Source organism: Peromyscus maniculatus, chromosome 3, assembly GCF_049852395.1.
Source record: "Peromyscus maniculatus bairdii isolate BWxNUB_F1_BW_parent chromosome 3, HU_Pman_BW_mat_3.1, whole genome shotgun sequence".
NCBI lineage: Eukaryota > Metazoa > Chordata > Mammalia > Rodentia > Cricetidae > Peromyscus > Peromyscus maniculatus.
Genome location: NC_134854.1, coordinates 51,771,541 through 51,789,570, shown reverse-complemented (window position 1 = coordinate 51,789,570; position 18,030 = coordinate 51,771,541). Strand labels below are relative to the sequence as shown.

Genomic DNA, 18,030 nt, shown 5'->3' with positions numbered 1-18,030 from the left:
GGAGAGTAGGGCAGACACTTCGAGCCACCACCAGGAGAAGCAAGATGTGGAAGTACCAGTAAGCCACAAAGCCACATGGCAATGATAGATTAGTAGAAATGGGTTGTAAGAGCTGGCTAGCCAGAAGTCTAAGCCATTAATCCATATAGTTTGTAAATAATATAAGCCTCTGTGTGTTTACTTAGGACCAAGCAACTAAGGGACACAGGTAGGAAAGATTGCCCAACTGTGCCCAGGCAGGACCAGAGAAGCTTCCATCTACACACCATTACAATGAACAAATGTGATGGAGAGATGGGAAAGATAGAAAAACAGCGCGGTGCATGCACTGTGGAGAGAGGCAGAACTGGAGACATGATGGAGGTGACAGGTGAGAGATAAGGCTGAGGTTGACAGATGTCATTGCCCAGTGCGGATGGTGGGATGTATGGCACCCTGGAGCTTATAAAGATGCAGACTCAGTCTCCAAACCTGCAGTGGCTATGGGATCCCCCTGGCTCTGGGCAACGGTGTAGGCCCAAGGTAAGGAAAGGTTCACTTTCTGGATTGGACCTCCTTGAAGGACCACCAGTGTCTATGAGGAGACCATGTTGGTGTCTGTGGTCCATGCTGCTGCCCCCGTGCCCTTGGCCATGTCAGAGGAGCAGCAGGTAGCAATCAAAGTTCAAGATGTCAGCCCACCAGAAGGTGAATCCCTGATGGGTGAATCTCAGATAGGGCCTGTTGCTAGAAGGCTTCTCTCCAGGTTCCACCAAGCCCCGCAGTCCCACAATCCACTTATAAAATAATCACTCAGACGCTTATATCACTTATAAACTGTATGGCCGTGGCAGGCTTCTTGCTAACTGTTCTTTTATCTTAAATTAACCCATTTTTATAAATCTATACCTTGCCACATGGCTGGTGGCTTACCATGTAAAGAACATGCTGCTTGTCCTGGCGGTGGCTGCAGTGTCTCTCCTCCTTCTTCCTGTTTCCCCAATTCTCCTCTCTCTTTGTCCCGCCTATACTTCCTGCCTGGTCACTGGCCATCAGTGTTTTATTTATATAGAGTGGTATCCACAGCAAGGGCCCTGAGATCCCAGATCCCAGAATGTCTTTTGTTTCTGCTGTGTCTTGACATATTTGCTGCTGCCCTCTTTCTCTGGTATCTGGTATGATGTGAATGGGTGTAGGGAGATCCCCCACTGCCTGTATTGTAGTGTGTTTATCTCATGGAGACATCTCGTTCTACAGGGCATTTTTACCCGTGGACTATTATGAAGATGATTTCTTCCTAAGCTGTGCTGTCTAATTGATAACAATAATGTTAGTTTAAATAGAGTTTTGATGATATAAAATAAAACAAGGAAGTGTCACACAGCTAGAACACATGAGTTTCTATTGAGGAGCCATATAGACTATAGCTTAAGTTAATAATTAAGAAAAACAATTGAGTCCCAGTAGCCCAGATAGTTTAAATTCTTCCAATTTTTTTGTTTGTTTGTTTTTCGAGACAGGGTCTCTGTGTAGCTTTGGAGACTATCCTGGAACTCAATCTGTAGACCAGGCTTGGCCTGGAACTCACAGAGATCCACCTGCCTCAGCTTCCTGAGTGCTGGGATTAAAGGCGTGCACTACCACGCCCAGCTAAGTTCTTCTAATCTTTTTTAAAGGCTTATTTATCTATCTATCTATCTATCTATCTATCTATCTATCTATCTATCTATCTATCTATCAATCTATCTATCCATTTGTTTGGTTGTTTGTTTGTTTATTATGTATACAGTGTTCTGTTTCTGTGTATGCCTGCAGGCCAGAAGAGGGAGGCAGATCTCATTACAGATGGTTGTGAGTTGAATTGAACTCAGGACCTCTAGAAGAACCTCCAGTGCTCTTAACCTCTGAGCCATCTCTCCAGCCCCCAATTCTCCTAATCTTAATGTTGGGAGATGTGTTCATAGGTTTCAGAGTGCATCATAGCTGAAACAAGCTTCGAAAATAACTTAGACTAAGATATTTTTGTCAAATAGTTTTGATGTGAAAAACACAAGAAGATAATCTAAAATTTTAGAAAGGCACATAGTTGAATGAGGAACTCGTTAAGATCAAGGAACAAGAACAAAGCAGCCCAATTATCATTAGCTGAAGTGCCTTTCTTGCTAGGATTGGTTGATGAACAAAGGTGATGATTAATTCCTTGTACCCATTTCTGCCCTCAATCTCCTGATATAAAAAACCTTTCTATTCTTTCCCTTGTTTTATATATTTTAAATTTTTTATCGGTGGATTATGCTGGAGTATCTGCTGCAGATAAGCACTGGAGGGCTCCTGTTGCAAATCACCCTCTGAAGCAATGGAAGGATCTTTCTACTGGCACTTGGAGGAGACCTGATCTGGTGTTGGTGCGGGCCCAGGGTTCTGTTTATGTCTTTCCTCAGGACAATGAGGTTCCTCTTTGGATTCCTGAGTGCTGAGTGCACCCTGTGGCTGCTGCTGAAGCCTAACATGACAGAGACCTATTGGGCCTTCAAGAAAACTCTCCCCTTCTGATGCCAATGGGGATTGAGAGCTCAACATGGCCAGCTTTGGCAAGAATTAACGTAAGCCTAGGAACTGTAGCCATGCCGTTGGATTCTACAGAAAGTAATGTATGGTAACTGCTTTTTCAAGTATGTTTGAGAATGTGTCACCCAGATACCTTGGAGATTAAGAATAACCCTGAAGGTCACTGACCTCCATTTGTTAACAGTAGCATGCCAGCTAAGCCTTTTCATTTTCACAATCCTCTTCAATACACTCAAATTCCATTTGCTTTTGGGATACCATCTTACAAGGACTCCAGTTTGCAGTAAGGCTCATTAAGGAAGGGAATGGCTCAGTTGCCTTTAGCCTACTGGCTATGGGTGGGTTAGGACTTCTGTTGGTCTTTTCTGTGTCGAACACACAGATTGCAAGCCCAGTACCACTTTGAGATCTTTGGCAGCAGTTAACTCTGCAGCTCACACACAATTGAGCCGGTATGATAATGAGTATTCAGAGACCTGTAATACCTGGGGGGCGCTCACCAACCTAAGACAGAGCACCTGTGTGGCCTGGGCAGGCGTCTCCATGATAGTTAAGGTGATCTGCTGACATCCCATGCAACCTAAGTCAGAAACTCATTTTTTAGTAAAAGGGGGACCTGTAGGGCCCTGCCCCCCGTTTTGGGTAACTGTTGCCTTGCTTGCTGACCTTGACCTTGATATCCTCCCTTTGCTAATTCCCTGCCGGTTTCCACCCTCCTGAATACTTAAGGGAAGTTCCTTGTCTGTGTATCCCGCATAATGAGCATTAACAGCTTAGATGCAAGATTGTAAAACACCGGTAGTGAACTTCTGCCCTCCTAGGTTCTCCCATTGTGCTGTAAGCCTGTATTTAAGACCTCCTCACTCCTTCAATAAATGGCATTCAGCATTAAATAAAATAAAATTAAATTAAAAATTAAAAAAAAGAATTCTCAAAAAATAAAACCAAACAAACAAACAAAACTATTGGTGAGTGGGTATGCACCCTAAAGATTTAAAGTAGAGCTGACTGATTGTTCTTCATGTATAAATGTGGTGATATTGTGTTCCCCAAAATATTGTGCACCCTAATAAACTTATCTGGGGTCAGAGAACAGAACAGTCACCAGATATAGAGGCCAGAATATGGTAGCACACAGGCCTTTAATCCTAGCATTCCAGAGGCAGAGATCCATCTGGATCTCTGTGAGTTCAAGGCCACACTGGAAACAGCCAGGCATGGTAACAAGAGCCTTTAATCCCAGGAAGTGATGGCTGGAAGCAGAAAGGTGTAAAAGGCATGAAAACCAGGAACTAGAGCTGGTTAAGCTTTTAGACTTTAGAGCAGCAGTTTAGCTCAGATCCATTCGGATATGAGGACATAGAGGCTTCCAGTCTGAGGAAACAAGATCAGCTGAGAAGTTGGCCAGGTGAGGTTAGCTGTGACCTGTTCTGTCTCTCTGATCTTCCAGCATTCACCCCAATACCTGGCCCTGGGTTTGATTTTATTAATAAGACCTGTTAAGATTCATGCTACATATAGAAGTTTAGGTTTGTGTTGGGCGGTGGTGGTGCATGCCTTTAATCCCAGCACTCGGAAGGCAGAGGCAGGTGGATCTCTGTGAGCTCAAGGCCAGCCTGGTCTCCAGAGTGAGATCCAGGACAGGAACCAAAGCTACATAGAGAAACCCTGTCAAAAAAAAAAGTTTAGGTTTGTGATTACTTTAAGGTTCCTTATAAGATTCCCTTTCAAGATAAGTAATAAAGTGATGGTCCTTTCTTTGGAACTGCAAAATGCAGCCTGACAGTGAAAGAATACCTTGCTTGCTACATACTGTCAATCTATAACAAGTTGCTTGGTTATGAATGTATGTGGGTTCTTGGGATAATTTGTTTTTCACCTGTAATACATAAAATGTTTAATCATATTAAAGGATATAAAAACATGCTGTTTTTTTACTAATATTCATTGTAATCTTTCACTTGAAAAATAGTAACCACATTGTAATTTTTATATTACCTGAAAGATTTTGCTGGGGTATATAAGCTGTAAGGGGAAAACACAGAGTTGGAAGGAAGGAAAAGGAAAACATCACGAATGAGAGAATTAGAAGGAAAACATCAAGAGAGACAGAAGGGATATTTCTGGATAGAGATAAGATTAGAGAATGGAGAATACAAAAGAATAAAGAAAAGTTCTGAAGGAAACCATCAAGGGAGTGTGTGAGTGTCTTTTTCCTTACCCCCTCAGATAGAAAAGTCACAATTCACACAGACTCCCTGGATTCCTTTTGAGCCCTTTGCTGGAGGCTGGCACCCCAGGCAGCAAAACCCCAGGCTTAGTGATATCCTCAGGCTTTGCTGCCTTGGGGGGCCATCCTGATGTGAGTAACATGTGTAGCCACCTGAGGCCATGTTGAGACCCATGGCCTGTGCAGTCAATGAGGGCCATGAGTGGGTCAGTGGTCCTGATATGGCCAAAGACCATGTTGATGTCCACAGCCTGTGTTACTACCAAAGCACATGAGGGTGTCTGTGTTCTGGGCTGCTGCCTGAAGTCATGCTAGTGTCTTAGGGCTCCGGAGAGCTGGCCTGGACCCTCTCAGGCTCTCCCCAGTTGATGGCTTCTGGCATGGATGCAGGTAGAAAAAGACTCATCCTTCCTTGGGAGGCTGGCCACTAGGAATTTGATCATACTCCAGTGAGTACATGGTTTCTTTCTTTTCTTTTTCCTTTTTCTTTGGAGGAGGGAGGTCACAGGGGAGGGGTGGTAGACATGAGAAGACTGGGAGGTGAGCACGATCGGGGGCTGGGGATGTAGCTCAGTTGGCAGAGTGCTTGTTTAACATGCACGAAGCCATGGGTTCAGTCCTCAGTGCTGTGTTAACTGGGCCTGTCACTTGTAACTCCAGCACTCAGGAAGTGGAGTTGGGAGGATCAATACAATGTCACCTTGGCTACATAGTGATTCAAGGCCTGTCTGGGCTCCATAAAACCCAGAGTGGGAGAGGGGGAGAGGAAGAGAGAGGAAGAGAGAGGAAGATGGGGAGAGGAAAAGAGAGGGAGGGAGGGAGAATGCAGGCATGTTTCAAGACTTATTCGATCTGGACAGATACAGGCCGAAATGGAGAAACATCTGTTAGTAAGGAGACAGTGTCTTGGTTCAGGCTTCATGAGCTCACTTACCATCCTGAGCTGGAACCACTTAAATACTCTGCCCAAAGTTCCAGCGAGTTGTCAGGGGAGTAATGGAGGGATGTGTCCCCATGGGTGGCCCGCTCCTAGAACTCATTACCCTAAACCGAGGTCAGGCTGGCAATACAAAGTCTTGGAGGCTTTGGCTGTCGCCAGAACCCTAATGACTCAGTGAGGGATGAGGATGCTGGGGATATGGGATGTGTTCTTTGAGGCTGCTGACAGGGATAAGGCTTCTGTTCACAGTTCTTCCTTTATGGCCCTTCAGAAGAGTTCTGAGCAGGGCAAGACAGGCAACCAGGCTGCCTCGAAGGCCTGGGCAGTCTGGAAGGTTGCCTTACAGCAAGGATCATCCCCATAGATGAAAGCTAGGCTCTCCCAATGTGGTTCTCCTTAGACCAGTTACAACGTATTGCTGGGAATTTCAAACACTGAGTTTATGGAAATCTGACAAATGTGTTTGCCCACTGGGACCTCTGGGCTGCCACTATAATAGCTAGCATTATTGATTTTGATTATGTGTTTGCTCACTTAATCCTTAAAACAACCCTCAAGGTTTAACACCATCTTGTTTAATAGACAAGAAAACTAGGGCATGGAGAATAACTCTTTGAGGTCCCATAAGTGACCCAAGACTCGAACACACATCCACTGACTCTAGAATATAATTGTCACTTCTCCCTTGAACTAACGTTGAAGTCACCCTGCATCACTGCCGGGAATACTTCATCCCCTTCCTCCACCCCCTGGAGTGTATGACATGTGTGACTGTGATGGAATGCAGATCTACTGTGGCGATAGACAGTCTTCCAGGAGAAGCCATGAGGATAGCCCCCGGGTGGGTAGAACAAATCTGGCTAAATCCAGGGGCCCAACCTCTGCCCTACCAACACCAGTGCCACCTTATGGGTAGGCTGCTGTTGCCATCCTTTTCCATGTCCGTGGGAGATGAACTGCCAGGCATGTACTCTAGCAAAGTAAAGGAGACTAGCTGGACAGACACGAGATTGCAAAAGCTGGTTGGGGTGGCTCTGTGTCTGGGAGTCTGTCCCTAAGGAAACAGACTTCACTGTCCTATACCTCAACAGCCATTGGTTTTCTCTCTAGACCCCTGGCTACTCTAGGATCTTATGAATGCTATCGAAGAAAGCTATATGTAAGGCTGGAAGGCCGAAGGAAAGAAAGATGTTGGATTTGGAGAAAGATGAGCTCTAAGTAGATGATGAGCTGGCACACAAACCAGAATCTAAAGAGTGCCGAGAAGCCAGGTGGGGTAAGGAGTCTCTTGAACCTGGGTTTGTAAGTCGAACCTTCTTCCAAGACCGCAGATGGGGTCCGACAGGCAGGACCCTGAACCTCAAGCTCCCAGGAAGGACTATAAACTTTGCTAGCTTATACAAAGGCACTGTCTGCTAAGTTGTCTGCTCAAAGAAGCCCAATTCACACAGGTTCTCCTGTGCCCAAGGGGTCCTCAGACACACTTCCCCATGCCCCTATCCTGTCTTTTCAGCTTCTCCACCAACGAGAATACAGATGAGATGTAGGGGACCCAGAAATGCTTGGATTCCACTGTGGCTCTTCCGCCCCATCCCCTCATAGAGGACAAAAGCAAATGGCCAGATCCTAAGGTGACATTTCAGGCTGAATTCTTTTTTTTTTTTTGAGCCAGGGTTTCTTTGTGTACCCCAGACTGTCCTGGAACTTGCTCCATAGCCCAGGCTGGCCTCAAACTCACAGGGATCTGCCTGCCTCTGCCTCCCCAGTGCTGGGACTAAAGGTGTGAGCCACCACAGCCTGCCTCAGGCTGAATTCAGTGATGGACAAGCAATCGAGGATGGCAAATCCAGGAACCAGAGACTCCCTCCCTGCTCCCCGCCCCCAACCTGACAGGGCTCCAGCAAGGAAGAGAAGGGAGGGCAAGTCAGCCCACTAAGGGTTCAGATTCCTGTCCCCAGAGCTGGAGAAGAGCCAGGAGAGCCAAGTCCAACCACCCCAAGAGCAGGAAGTGGGAGACCAGCCACACCAGGGCCCCAGACCAAGCGCTTAACAGCTGTTCCCGGGAGGGAAGCCAACCCAGGTCAGGGTGTGGTGAGCCTCCAACCCCTCCAGGAACAAAGTTTCATTTAATCCTCATTCCAGCCTTGTTTACAGAGAAGGAAACGGAAATGCACGCTAAATAAGGATCAGAACGAGGTCAAGGTCGCCCAGCTGGTGTCGACCAGAGCTGGCTTGAATCTTGGTAGACCCTGTGACCTCCAGTACGGGTTTCCCTTGGGGACTGACGGTCGCTCACAGCCAGTCCCTCCCCAGGAACTGCCCTGCTCGAACGAAGGTGCCAAGGACAGAGCTGGTCCCCTCTTAGGGCCAGATTCAGATCAGCTGTGTTGCCTTGGGAATGAGGAGCTGGGGTGCAAAACCCTTCTTTTGCCCCAATACAGGCCACACTGACTTCAGTCCTCCTGTGGAATGGAGAGTGGGTTTGTTGTTACTGTTGGGTGTGGGTTTTTATTGTTTTTTTTTTTTTTTTGTTTGTTTGTTTCTTTGTACAGTCTCATACTGAAACCAGACTAGGCTCAAATTCACATTAATCCTCCTGCATCAGTCTCCGGAGAACTGGGATTGAGCCACCACACTGCTAAAGCCAAAACGTTTGTCATAATTGCATTTCTGTTCTTTCTCTCTCTCTCTCTCTCTCTCTCTCTCTCTCTCTCAATATGGAATGAGATAGGCCTTTAATCCCAGCAGAGGCAGATGCATCTCTGAGTTCCAGGCCAGGCCAGCCAAGACTCCAGAGTTGTTATGAATTTGCACAAGTGGGGACCCAGCTGGCTGGGCCAGGGCATCCCACTCCTGAGGGAAAACAATGCTGGGCAGATGGGGGGGGGGGGGGGGCACGTGGAAAGTCATTCACACCCAGGCGCTGCATCCATGTGGAGAGTTTATTATAATAGATGAAGAGAAAGATAGGAAAGGAGGAGACAGGAAGAAAGAGAAAGGAGAGAAAACGGAGGTGTGTATATGAGGCGTGAAAACCAGGAACTTGCTGGTTAAGCTCTTAGGCTTTTGAGCAGCAGTTCAGCTGAGATCCATTTGGATGAGGACTCAGAAGCTTCCAGTCTGTGGAAACAGGATCAGCTGAGGAACTGGCAAGGTGAGGTAGCTGTGGCTTGTTCTGCTTCTCTGATCTTCCAGCATTCACCCCAATACCTGGCTCCGGGTTTGTTTTTATTAACAAGACCTTTTAACAATTCATGCTACACATAAGTAGATAACTAACTAACTAAATCAGTAAAATCCAGCCCAGGGCGGGAGAAATGGCTAAGTGGTCACTCATTGCTCTTGCAGAGAACACAAATTCGGTTCTCAGTACCCATATGACAGCCAACAACCATTATTCTGGTTCCTGGGGATCCAGTGCCCTCTTCTGGCTTCCATGGACATTACATGCATATGGTGCACATACATTCTAGCAGGTACATACTCATACACATAAGATAAAATTTAACCTTTAAAAATAATCCTAGCCCAGAAGAGAGTTTCAGTGGTTAAGATCCTGTACTGCTCTTGCAAGAGGACCATTATTGGGTGGCTCAGAACTGCCTGAAATTTGATCTCCAGGAGCCTGATGCCTCTGGCTTCTATGGGCACTTGTACTCAGATGCACATAACTCTACCCAGACAAACACAATTAAACACAATTTTTAATATTAAAAAGAAAAAGAACTCTATCCAGGTGGTCATGGGGCATGCCTTTAATCCTAGCACTTGGGAGGCAGAGTCCAAGGCCAGCCTGGTCTATAGAATGAGTTCTAGGACAGCCAGGGCTACACAGAGAAACCCTGACTCAGAAAAAAATAAAAAAATAAATTCCATCCAGGTTAACAATATTTAGTATGAGGGTTACCACCACAGGCAACATTTCATCTATATAGAAATAACTTCAGATATGAATGTAAAATAGCAATAAACCTGGCTTAAGGCCAGTGTATGACCTCAGGTAGGGCCTCACTCCTCTCAGAATTTTTTCTGGGAATCCCACACACAAAACATATTATATTATATCATATCATATCATATCATATTATGCTGACCTGAGTTCCATCACCTGGACTGACATGGTGGAAGCAGAGAATCAACTCTTCAAGTTGACCCCTGACCTCCTCATGCATGTGCAGAGATACATGAGAAAACATACACAATCAATCAATCGTTTAAAAAATACTATAAGCTAATTCACAGTAATGCATCCTAACTTCTTGCTTTCCTATGTCTAGTGTTTTATGTAACCAAGTGTAGGATTGGGGATTTAGCTCAGTGGTAGAGCGCTTGCCTAGTAAGCCCAAGGCCCTGGGTTTGGTCCTCAGCTCCGGGGGGGGGGGGGGGGGGGATCAAGTGTAATCCTGCCTGGCATGACTCTGGAACCAACTATTGTGAAGACAACTGTGGCTCTGCCCTTTGCCCTAAGTGCCTCTCTTTCTATTAACCCCGTGTGGTGGTTTGAATAGGAATGGCCCTGTAGACTCCTGTGTTTGAACACTAGGTCCATAGGGAGTGGTACTATTAGGAGGTGTGGCCCTGTTGGAAGAAGTGTGTTACTGGGGGGTGGGCTTTGAGGTCTTATATGATCAAACTCAGCCCAGTTGGCACACAGTCTCCTTCTGCTGCCTGCACATCCAGATGTAGAACTCTCAGCTCCTTCTCCAGCACCATGTCTGCCTGCACATCCAGATGTAGAACTCTCAGCTCCTTCTCCAGCACCATGTCTGCCTGCACATCCAGATGTAGAACTCTCAGCTCCTTCTCCAGCACCATGTCTGCCTGCACATCCAGATGTAGAACTCTCAGCTCCTTCTCCAGCACCATGTCTGCCTGCATGCTGCCATGCTTCTCCACATGCTGATAATGGACTAAATCTCTGAAACTGTAAGCCAGCCCCAATTAAATGTTTTTCTTTATAAGAGCTGCTGTGGTCATGGTGTCTCTTCACAGCAATAGAAACCCTAGACACCCCTGTGTCGTAGAATATTTTAAGGTGTGTTACTTTTGTTTATGTTGCATTTGCTTAACTCTGTGAAGCTGTGTTACTGTGTCGTGGGTGGCTGTTTGAGCCATGCCCTGAAGCGCCACCCCTAGTGAGGCAGCTGTAGTTGTTACATCTGCCCATGACTTTGAGGTACCGGCCTCTGGGGCGTGGCCACTGGGACCCTTAAGACCTGGGATGCAGGCACGCTGGGCCTCTTGGCTACCTCATGGCTCTGGATGCTGAGATCTTGGACCAAGCCGTTCAGCATGGGACATAGGTCAGCTTTCCCAGACCCTACAATAACTCTCCTGTGGTTGTGAGTTTACCCCCAAATAAATTCCTTGGATCATTAAATAGACTCCATGGATTTATCCCATTATTACACTACCTGTGTAAAACACCTGTTGGTCTAATAAAGAACTGGCCAATAGCAAGGCAGGAGAAAGGATAGGTGGGGCTGGCAGGCAGAGAGAATTTATAGAAGGAGAAAACTGGGAGGAGAGAGCAGATCTAGCAGCCAGAGGAGGAGGAGGACTCCAGGGACCAGCCACCCAGCTACACAGCTACACAGCCAGCTATGGAGTAAAGATAAGTCAGGATAATTTAAGTTAAGGAAAGCTGGCTAGAAACTAAGCCAAGCTAAGGCCAGGCATTCATAATTAAGAATAAGCCTCAGTGTGTGATTTATTTGAGAGCTGGGTGGCAAGCCCCCCTCCCCCAAAAGACCAAAGACCAACCAACAACAATACCTCTGTTCTTAAATCTGTTTAAAATGTCTTATAAAGAGGCTGCAGAAAGCACTGTTCATAATAGCTAGAACCTGGAAACAACCTAGATGCTCGTCAACTGAAGAATGGATTAAGAAAATGTGGTACATATACACAGTGGAGTACTACTCAGCAGAGAAAAACAATGACAGCATGAAATTTGCAGGCAAATGGATGGAACTAGAAAATATTCTGAGTGAGGTAACCCAGACCCAGAAGGACAAACATGGTATGTACTCACTCATAGGTGGATACTAGATATAAAGCAAAGAACAATCAGACTGCAACCCACAGAACCAGGGAGGCTATATAGCAGGGGGACCCTAGGATGACTGTGGCTTAGAATAAGTTTTGGTTTTACTCAATTACTGGGCAAGCCTCAATGAAACATTTCACTATTAGGATAAGAATTTACACTGTATCCAGCTGATTAAAAAAAAAAAAAAAAGAGCCTGCAGAGATGGTTCAGTGGTTAAGAGTACATACTGTTCTTGCAGCAGACCAGAGTTCAATACCTACACACAACTCACAGCAGCCTGTAACCTCCAGGAGATCTGATGCCTCTCTGGCTTCTGAGGGCCACTGCATGCATGTGCACCTACCCTGTAAGGTATAGTGGCATGCACCTTGAATCCCAGCACTCAGGAGGCACATAGATCTCTGTGAGTTCCAGGCCAGTCAGGGATACACAGTGAGACCCTGTATCAAAAAACAAATAGGCCAGGAGGTGGTGGCACACGCCTTTAATCCCAGCACTCGGGAGGCAGTGGCAGGCGGATCTCTGTGAGTTCCAGGCTAGCCTGGTCTACAGAGTGAGTTCCAGGACAGGCTCCAAAGCTACACAGAGAAACCCTGTCTTGAAAAAACAAAACAAAAAACAAACAAACAAACAAACAAATGCAAACACGGGCCTCCAGCTCTAGCTGGGTTGGCAGAGTGCTGCCGCGAATACACACAGTCCTGGGTTTAAACTCCGTACTCCCGTAAAACCAGACACGACGGCCTATGCTTCTAATTCCAGCACTTGAGGCAGGAGGATGAGAAATTCAAGGTTATCCTCCAATACATAGCAAGTTTGAGGACAGCGTGGGCTACATGAGACCCCATTTCAAATAAAAATTAAAAAAAAACAAAACTTCAGCTCTGCTTCATGCTGACTCTGCCTCAGATTCTTTCCTGCTGTGAAATCAAGGATTGGGCTTCCATAGCAGAGGTCCATAGTCAGCTAGCGGGAAGCTGTCTCCATTCCCCCACCGCCACTGACAGGGATGGAATACAGGCAATAAGTGGTAACTCTGTTATCATCATTATTATTGTTGTTGCTATTATTATTATTATTATTATTATTATTATTATTATTATTGAGAAAGGATCTCATTATGCAGCCTTTGGTTGGCCTGGAACTCACTTTGTAGACCAGGCTGACCTCCAACTCATAGAGATCCACCTGCCTCTGCCTCCCCAGTGCTGAGATTAAAGGTGTGCACCACCTCACCTGGCTTTCTTTTGTTTGTTTTGAGACAGTCTTGTATCTCCATGCTCGCGATATAGCTGAGGATGGCCTTGAACTCCTGATCCTCCTGCTTCTACATTTGAAGATAAAATTTTTAAAATGGAAGGAAGAACTATCCCCTTACTGATAAAGACACTTGTACACTCCCAAAGCCGCCTCCTCTCAACAGCTGTCTGAAGGTCTCATGGCTGAGCCTTCCTGCTTTCTGACTCTTCAGGGTAGCTTTCCCTCTTCCCAGCTGCCTCCCTCCTCCAGGCAGCTGCCTCGTTCCCAGCCTTGACTGTCCTGCTGTGTATTTCCCTTGACTCTAATAACTTGTGAGTTCTTCTCTACGTCCTTTTTAAAATTCTTTTATCTATGGGACTAAGAACCTGCAAAGGGAACCTGGTGTTTCCTGGTGACAAGTGTATCCTCACACAGCAGTTGTTAGTGAATACTTGTGAAATGTACAGCACTTATTGCCACCGAGGATAGCTGGGGGGGGGGGTGGTGGCTGAAGAGCAAACCTAATTAGTCTTAATAAAAACCCAGAGTCAGATATCAAGGGTGAGAGCTAAAAGATCGGAGAAGCAGAGCAGCAGCCACTAGAGACTTCCTACCTCTACGAGATCTCAGACTGGATGGGGGAGATCCTGTCTCCGCCTCCCTAGTGCTGGGATCAAAGGCTTGAGCCTCCTATGTGCTGGATCACAGGCGTGAACCACCACCGCCTCCGGCTCTGTTTCTCTTTTGGACTGGTTCAATCTCGGGTGGCCTTGAACTCCTGATCTTCCTGCTTCCTCCTCCCAAGTGCTGGAGTTATAGGTGTGTGCCACCACTGCCTGGCCTCTATGGTAAACTAGTGGCTAGCTCTGATCTCCAGGCAAGCTTTATTTGTCAGAACACAAACAAAATATTATTCAACAGGTGGCTGCATGCAATTTATATCCACATAAGGACAGAAGGGAAGAAAGGTCCCCTGGCCTGTCCCTGGAAAAGGAACCAGGTCGCTGTGAAGAGATGAGGACCGAGAAGCATAGCCTAGCTTCTGGCTCCAAGGAGTCCAGGCCCAGGTTGAAGACAATTCTTATCAGCTGCCGCCCATTTCCCATGGTCCCCTAGGCCAGGACCTGGGCTGCAGGGACATCTGCTACTGTTTGTTTTTCCCTTTCCCTTGATGTCACCCCCATCACCCCACCCTGGGACTCCCTGGAAGAGTGCTCACCTCACCTCAGGACTCCATTTAGGCAGTTCTTGTTGACCCAGGGAGGGAGAAGGAAGGGGGAGGGGAGGGGAGGCCAGAGACTGGAGTCCTGGCTTAAAGGCTCATTACTAAGCACAGCCTGGACCTTGCTGAGACCCTGAGGTCGAAGTGGAGAAAGAAAAAAAAAGGGGTCAAGGGCAAACGTCCGTGCTAAGAAAAACACCAGGGGACCAGTTGTTGGGGTGAACCCGAGCTGTGAAGAGAAATATGACTCTCACCTTCGGGTCACCCCGAGGCTAATAGCCATGACTGGAAATTCCTGTTGGGAGCAGGAATTTCTTATTGAGATAATAGTCACTGTTGAACCTGGAACAGTTTCAGAGCCGGGTCTTGGCTAGGAGAAGCCTTCTGCAGAAGGGGCCTTTGAGCAGATCAGGAAGGGGAGCTCTTTTCCCAGGCAGTGACAGCCTCCAGCTTGGCCAGGGTCTCTGCTTCTCCAGCACCTTGTAACAAAGACTACCTGGGCAAAAGCACCTATCCAGAGTGGCACTGACACCCCAACCCCCCATCACCCTGCTTCTCCTACTTCCTCTAAGCTGTTGCTGGCCCAGACTGCTGGAGTTGACATGCACACAAATCCAGGGGGTTTTCTTTTGTTGTTGTTATTTTTCAAGACAAGATTTTTCTGTGTAGTCCTGGCTGTCCTGAAACTCATTCTGCGGACCAGGCTGGCATCGAACTCAGATCCACAAGCCTCTACCTCCCGAGTGCTGGGATTAAAGGTGTGTGCCACCACTGCCCCGTGTAAATCCAAGGTTTGAATAGTACTCCATTCTCTCGTCCCAGAAGGGGCTTCTGGTTGATGTGGAAGAGCTTTCTTGTCATATCCCTGGCCTGATCAAGGCAGTCCTCAATGGTGGTTTTGGCAATTTAGCATTGACTGGGCCCTGTCAACATCCTGTCAAGGAAAGGGAGGGACTTAAGAGCCTTCACCCTCCCTGAAGATCTATAAGCAGTTAAGGCAGCTCCTCTGGTCTGAAGGTGACCAAGATCTGCAGTGGAAGGAAAGAACCAGTTCCCACAAATTGTCCTCTGATCTACACACACACATACACACACACACACACACACACACACACACACACACACACACACACACACATGCCATGGCACACAGGCACCATCCCCATGAACACACAATAAATAGGTAAATGTAACATAAAGAGGAAAAAACAAATTTAAGAAGTGCATCTCGTATAGTGCAGCAGCTGGTTCTCCCACTCATTTGGTAGCTGAGGCTAACCCTTCTGCCCCACCGCACCAAGTACTGAGATTGCAGGCATGTGACACCATGCCCATCTTTTTAATGTTATGTGTATTGGTGTGTTGTCTGTCTGTGTGCCTGTGTGTACCACCTGCATGTAGGGCCTGCGGAGACCAGAAGACAGAGTCAGCAGCCAGTGATCATTTTTTTTTTTCCTGGTTTTTCAAGACAGGGTTTCTCTGTGTAGCTTTGGAGCCTGTCCTGGATCTCACTCTGTAGACCAGGCTGGCCTCGAACTCGAACTCACAGAGATCCGCCTGCCTCTGCCTCCCGAGTGCTGGGATTAAAGGCGTGCGCCACCGCCGCCCGGCTTTGTTTGACTTCTTATCTGTTGTTTTCTAGGGAACTAGGGATCTTCTTCCACATCCTCCTTACTTGCTTCGATTGGGATTTTTGGCAGAATCCGCCGCAGCAGTGTGGGGCCTGTACTTCCCATCTGACACAACCTTCTTTTTGCTTTTCTGGGTGATAACTATTGTCCCATCTTCTGTTTGGCTCTCAGTGTACATGCTGCTGATAACCTGCATCCTATCTAACCCAACAGGTTATCTAGACATGGATTTCTTCCCCCTTGAAGGCATCCTAGAGGCCTCCAGCCTCCCAGTCCACACTCGGTCTTCCTGCTTCCTGTGTTTGGATTTATTTACTCCTTCATTCTCAGGAAATATGTCACACAGTCGTCACCAGGAAAAGACTGCCTGTGAGATACTAGTTTGAGTCCTTACATTTTCCGATAAAAAGTCTTTAGTTTACTTTTACACTTGTATGTACTTTGGCTGTGTGCCGATCAGAAACCACACACACCTGAAACCCCATTTGGGAAACAGAAACAGTACATCAGGAGTCGAAGGCTATCTCCTGCTATGTAGCAGTTTGAGACCAGCCTGGGCTACATAAGATCTCACCTTGGGTGGGTTGAGTGGCGGGGAGCTGCTCTTCCAGAAGACCAGGGTTAGTTCCCAGCACCCCAATCGGGCAGCTCACAACCATCTGTAACTCCAGTTCCGGGGAACCCAACACCCTCTTCTGGTCTCTGTGGGCACCTACATGAATGTGGAGCACATACGTACACTCAAGCACACACACACTCATACACACAAAATAAAACTCATAGGCCAGGTGCAGTGGTACGTGATCTTAATGCCTGCTCTTGGAGGCAGAGTCTAGTGGGTCTCTGTGAGTTTGGGGTATGCCTGGAATAACAAATTCCAGGTAAGTGAGGGCTATATAGTGAGACCTTGTCCCATTACACAGACACAGACACACAGACACACACAGACACACACACAGACACAGACACACACACACACACACACACACACGTTTTTAAAAAAAAAACTCTCACATAATGACAAAGAACTCTGAAGCTATTCATTCAGGGATAGGGTGGGGTGTGTATGCATGTGTGCTATGTAGCCTGTATCCTATGTAGCATGCATGGAAGTCAGAAGACAACTTCCACGCGTGGGTCCTAGGGACTGAACTCAGCTTTGGTGGCAGGTGCCCTCACCCTCTGAGCCATCTCTCCAGTCCCCAAACGTCAGTCTGGCCTTACATAATAGCTCCCAGTGCTTCAGTTAAAGTCATTCCGGTTCCTGTGCCTCTGTCCGCCCATTATCCATCATTACTCTGAGATTTCACAATTCTGTGCCTTAAGACATGTAAGCCCTTCCAATCTAAAAATATATAGCCTTCCTTTAAAAAACATCTGCTTGGATTATTATTCGCTATAATATGACTTCTGCTTTCCATTCCCTACCCCCCCCCTCTCTTGGAGAGTGTCTCACTATGCAGCCCAGGCTGGGAGCCAGCTCAAGTGGTCTTGCCGCTTCAGCCTCCTGGGTGTTAAGATTACAGGTCTGAGTTGCCATATCTGTATTCTATTCTCTTTTAATTGTGTGTGTGTGTGTGTGTGTGTGTGTGTGTGTGTGTGTGTGTGTATGTGTGTGTTCATGTGTCTGTATAAGCACATGCACATGCACATGGAGGTCAGAAGAGTTTATCAGATTCCCTGCAGCTGAAGTTACAGGCTGGAAGTGGTGAGCAGCTCAGTGTGGGTGCTGAGAACTGAACTCGGGTCCTCTGCAAGAGCAGTATTTGCTCTTAACAGCATAAGAGCTAAGCTGTCTCTCAAGCCCTTCCTATTCTCTCTTAATGAAACTCTATTTGCTCAATTGCCGAACCTCAAAATTTACCCCTGATTTGCATATCATCTTTCTTCACTTTGTGCTTTGTTTTTTTTTTTTTTTTTAAGATTATTTATTTATTATATATACACTGATCTCATTACAGATGGTTGTGAGCCACCTTGTGGTTGCTGGGAATTGAACTCAGGACTTCCCCAAGAGCATCCAGTGCTCTTAACCTCTTGAGTTATTTTTTCAGCCCCTGGTTTTTGCTTTTTGAAACCATGTCTCACATAGGCCCAGTCAGGCCTGCAACTTCCTAGAGTTGAAGCTGGCTTTGAACTCCTGAACCCACTGCCTCCGGCTCCAGAAAG

At 46.7% G+C, this 18,030-nt stretch overlaps 1 pseudogene; it reads left to right on the top strand.

The window, feature by feature from the left end:
- Nucleotides 1-587: 587 nt before the first annotated feature.
- Nucleotides 588-18,030, top strand: part of LOC102907974 (splicing factor YJU2 pseudogene) — a 36,131-nt pseudogene continuing 18,688 nt past the window's right edge.